This window comes from Oncorhynchus mykiss, chromosome 10, assembly GCF_057628025.1.
Source record: "Oncorhynchus mykiss isolate SJ-2025 chromosome 10, ASM5762802v1, whole genome shotgun sequence".
NCBI classification, from domain to species: Eukaryota; Metazoa; Chordata; class Actinopteri; order Salmoniformes; family Salmonidae; genus Oncorhynchus; species Oncorhynchus mykiss.
The window spans coordinates 6,320,409-6,325,694 of NC_143031.1; the positions used below are offsets into that span (position 1 = coordinate 6,320,409).

The window sequence follows — 5,286 nt, forward strand, 5'->3', positions numbered from 1 at the left end:
GTCTGGAAGGGCGTCAAGGAATCTTTGGGTTGTCTGAGAATTTATAGCACGACTTTTGATGCTCCTTGGTTGGGGTCTGAGCAGCTTATTTTTTTGCGATTGCAAACGTAATAAAATGGTGGTCCGATAGTCCAGGATTATGAGGAAAAACATTAAGATCCGCAACATTTATTCCATGGGACAAAACTAGGTCCCAGAAAATTGACTGTGGCAGTGAGTAGGTCCGGAGACATGCTGGACAAAACCCACTGAGTCGATGATGGCTCCGAAAGCCTTTTGGAGTGGGTCTGTGGACTTTTCCATGTGAATATTAAAGTCACCAAAAATTAGAATATGATCTGCTATGACTACAAGGTCCGATAGGAATTCAGGGAACTCAGTGAGGAACGCTGTATATGGCCCAGGAGGCCTGTAAACAGTAGCTATAAAAAGTGATTGAGCAGGCTGCATAGATTTCATGACTAGAAGATGAAAAGATGAAAACGTTTTTTTTTTTTTTGTAAATTGAAATTTGCTATCGGAAATGTTAGCAACACCTCCGCCTTTGCGGGATGCACGGGGGATATGGTCACTAGTGTAACCAGGAGGTGAGGCCTCATTTAACACAGTAAATTCATCAGGCTTAAGCCATGTTTCAGTCAGGCCAATTACATCAAGATTATGACCAGTGATTGGTTCATTGACTCTATCTGCCTTTGAAGATCTAACATTAAGTAGCCCCATTTTGAGATGTGAGGTATCACGATCTCTTTTAATAATGGCAGGAATGGAGGAGGTCTTTATTCTAGTGAGATTGCTAAGGCGAACACCGCCATGTTTAGTTTTGCCCAACCTAGGTCGAGCCACAGATACGGTCTCAATGGGGATAGCTGACTACACTGACTGTGCTAGTGGCAGACTCCTCTAAGCTGGCAGGCTGGCTAACAGCCTGATGCCTGGCCTGCACCCTATTTCATTGTGGAGCTAGGGGAGTTAGAGCCCTGTCTATGTTCGTATATAAGATGAGAGCACCCCTCCAGCTAGGATGGAGTCCGTCACTCCTCAACAGGCCAGGATTGGTCCTGTCTATGGGTGAGTCCCAGAAAGAGGGCCAATTATCTACAAATTCTATCTTTTGGGAGAGGCAGAAAACAGTTTTCAACTAGCGATTGAGTTGTGAGACTCTGCTGTAGAGCTCATCACTCCCCCTAACTGGGAGGGGGCCAGAGACAATTACTCGATGCCGACACATCTTTCTAGCTGATTTACACACTGAAGCTATGTTGCGCTTGGTGACATCTGACTGTTTCATCCTAACATCGTTGGTGCCGACGTGGATAACAATATCCCTATACTCTCTACACTCACCAGTTTTAGCCTTAGCCAGCACCATCTTCAGATCAGCCTTTACGTCGGTAGCCCTGCCCCCTGGTAAACAGTGTATGATCGCTGGATGATTTGTTTTAAGTCTAATACTGCGGGTAATGGAGTCACCAATGACTAGGGTTTTCAATTTGTCAGAGCTAATGGTGGGAGCCTTTGGCGTCTCAGACCGCATAACGGGAGGAGTAGAGACCAGAGAAGGCTCGGCCTCTGACTCTGACTCGCTGCTTATTGGGGAGAACCTCTTGAAAGTTTCTGTTGGCTGAATGAGTGACACCGGTTGAGCATTCCTACAGCATTTCCCTCCAGAAGCCATGAGAAAGTTGTCCGGCTGCGGGGACCGTGCAGAAGGGATTTATACTAACGTTACTATCTGTACTTACTGGTGGCAAAGACGCTGTTTCATCCTTTCCTACACTGAAATGACCCTTGCCTAACGATTGCGTTTGAAGCTGGGCTTGTAGCACAGCTATCCTCGCCGTAAGGCGATCGTTCTCCTGTATATTATGAGAATAGCGACTGCAATTAGAAGGCATCATGTTAATGTTACTACTTAGCTTCGGCTGTTGGAGGTCTTGACGAACCACGTCCAGATAAAGCATCATGTTAATGTTACTACTTAGCTTCGGCTGTTGGAGGTCCTGACGAACCACGTCCAGATAAAGCATCATGTTAATGTTACTACTTAGCTTCGGCTGTTGGAGGTCTTGACGAACCACGTCCAGATAAAGCATCATGTTAATGTTACTACTTAGCTTCGGCTGTTGGAGGTCTTGACGAACCACGTCCAGATAAAGCATCATGTTAATGTTACTACTTAGCTTCGGCTGTTGGAGGTCCTGACGAACCACGTCCAGATAAAGCATCATGTTAATGTTACTACTTAGCTTCGGCTGTTGGAGGTCTTGACGAACCACGTCCAGATAAAGCATCATGTTAATGTTACTACTTAGCTTCGGCTGTTGGAGGTCCTGACGAACCATGTCCAGATAAAGCATCATGTTAATGTTACTACTTAGCTTCGGCTGTTGGAGGTCCTGACGAACCACGTCCAGATAAAGCATCATGTTAATGTTACTACTTAGCTTCGGCTGTTGGAGGTCTTGACGAACCACGTCCAGATAAAGCATCATGTTAATGTTACTACTTAGCTTCGGCTGTTGGAGGTCCTGACGAACCACGTCCAGATAAAGCATCATGTTAATGTTACTACTTAGCTTCGGCTGTTGGAGGTCCTGACGAACCACGTCCAGATAAAGCATCTTGTTAATGTTACTACTTAGCTTCGGCTGGTGGAGGTCCTGACGAACCACGTCCAGATAAAGCATCATGTTAATGTTACTACTTAGCTTCGGCTGTTGGAGGTCCTGACGAACCACGTCCAGATAAAGCATCTTGTTAATGTTACTACTTAGCTTCGGCTGGTGGAGGTCCTGACGAACCACGTCCAGATAAAGCATCATGTTAATGTTACTACTTAGCTTCGGCTGTTGGAGGTCCTGACGAACCACGTCCAGATAAAGCATCATGTTAATGTTACTACTTAGCTTCGGCTGTTGGAGGTCCTGACGAACCACGTCCAGATAAAGCATCATGTTAATGTTACTACTTAGCTTCGGCTGTTGGAGGTCTTGACGAACCACGTCCAGATAAAGCATCATGTTAATGTTACTACTTAGCTTCGGCTGTTGGAGGTCTTGACGAACCACGTCCAGATAAAGCATCATGTTAATGTTACTACCTAGCTTCGGCTGTTGGAGGTCCTGACGAACCACGTCCAGATAAAGCATCATGTTAATGTTACTACCTAGCTTCGGCTGTTGGAGGTCCTGGCGAACCACGTCCAGATAAAGCGTTCGGAGTGAAAAAGTTGAATGAAAAAAAGTTGAGTGAGGGAAAAACTAAAAAATATAAATGCTAATTAAAACGTAAAAAAACATAAAGTTGTCAGGTAGCAAAGTAAGGTTGGCAACAAAACGCACAGCAGCACGTAAATAAGTCTGCAAGTTGTGACCGGAAATGACAAGCAATCACTTGCGAAACCACCTTCAACTCTGTGTTGAGACAAACCCTCCACTAACCCGGACGACGCTGGTCCAATTGTTCGTCCGGGATCGAACCAGGATCTGTAGTGGCGCCTCAAGCACTGCATTGCATTAGACTGCTGCGCCTCTCGGGAAACTGTACTGTAGTACTATAGTAAACTGTAGTATTTTTTTGAATGTAGGCATACACTCCAGTGTGTATCCTTTCCTCCTAGACTGTCTGTGTATGTGAACTGTGTTCACGACCAGCAGATCTGTGGAGACTGTTAACCCGTTAAGAGTGCTCCTGGAGGTTTTGACTGGCCCCTTACTGAGGTAAACAAAGCTATAATCTATCCGGGTCTGCACGTCATTAATCTTAATCATTTGATTGTATACCACGGCATTGCAAAGACAAATATGTTTAAGGCACTGCCAAGACCCAAGGTGTGTCTGTGTTGCTCGCCTCAGCATCGCATCAGACGGTTGGTTGGTTGGTTGGTTGATTGGTTGGTTGGTTGGTTGGTTGATTTGTTGGTTGGTTGATTGGTTGGTTGGTTGGGACGTCTGCAGAGAACACTGCAGCCACCAGCGCTACCGCATTAGTTTGGAGCAGCTCAAATACACTCCACTTGAGCTCCAATTGTTCCCAAATAAATGTGCTTACATCGGGTCAAACAAAACATAAGCAACCAGACCATAACAAAACACAAACTGACTGTACGTGTAGTAAGGTCTCCGTCAACATACATGATATATACAAAAGTATGTAGACACCCCTTCAGATTTATGGATTCGGCTATTTCAGGCCACACAGGTGTATAACATAGAGCACACGGCCATGCAATCTCCATAGACAAACATTCGCAGTAGAATGGCCTTACTGAAGAGCTCAGTGACATTCAACGTGGCACCATCACAGGATGCCACCTTTCCAACAAGTCAGTGTGTCAAATTTCAGCCCTGCTAGAGCTGTCCCGGTCAACGGTAAGTGCTGTTATTGTGAAGTGAAAACATCTAGGAGCAACAACGGCTCAGCTGTGAAGTGGTAGGCCACAGAACAGGGCCGCCGAGGGCTGAAGCACGTAACGTGTAAAAACCATCTGTCCTCGCATGCAACACTCACTACCGAGTTCCAAACTGCCTCTGGAAGCAACATCAGCACAAAAACTTTTCGTCGTGAGCATCATGAAATGAGTTTCCATGGCCGAGCAGCCACAAACAAACCTAAGATCACCATGCACAATGCCAAGCATCGGCTGGAGTGGTGTAAAGCTTGCCACCGTTGGACTCTGGAGGAGTGGAAACGCGTTCTCTAGAGTGATGAATCACGCTTCACCATCCGACAGTCCGACAGACAAATCTGGGTTTGCTGGATGCCAGGAGAACGTTACCTGCCCCAATGCATAGTGCAAACTGTAAAGTTTGGTGGAGGAGGAATAATGGTCTTGGGCTGTTTTTCATGGTTCGGGCTCCTTAGTTCCAGTAAAGGGACATCTACCGTTACAGCATAAAATGATATTCTAGACAATTCTGTTCTTCCAACTTCATGGCAACAGTTTGGGAAGGCCCTTTCCTGTTTCAGCATGACAATACCCCCTGTGCACAAAGCGAGTTCCATGCAGAAATAGTTTGTCAAGGTAGGTATGGAAGAACTTGACAGTACTGACCTTAACCCCATCAAACACCTTTGGGATTAATTGGAACGCAGACTGTGAGCCAGGCCTAATCGCCCAACATCAGTGCCCAACCTCACTAATGCTCTTGTGGCTGAATGCAAGAAAGTCCCCGTAGCAATGTTCCAACATCTAGTGGTAACCCTATTGGTTCTATTGAGACTAGTGGTAACCCTATTGGTTCTATTGAGACTAGTGGTAACCCTATTGGTTCTATTGAGACT

At 45.8% G+C, this 5,286-nt stretch overlaps 1 pseudogene; it reads right to left on the reverse strand.

Moving 5' to 3' along the window:
* Positions 1 to 952: 952 nt before the first annotated feature.
* LOC149979924 (uncharacterized) lies at positions 953 to 2,129 on the reverse strand (annotated as a pseudogene).
* Positions 2,130 to 5,286: the final 3,157 nt, after the last annotated feature.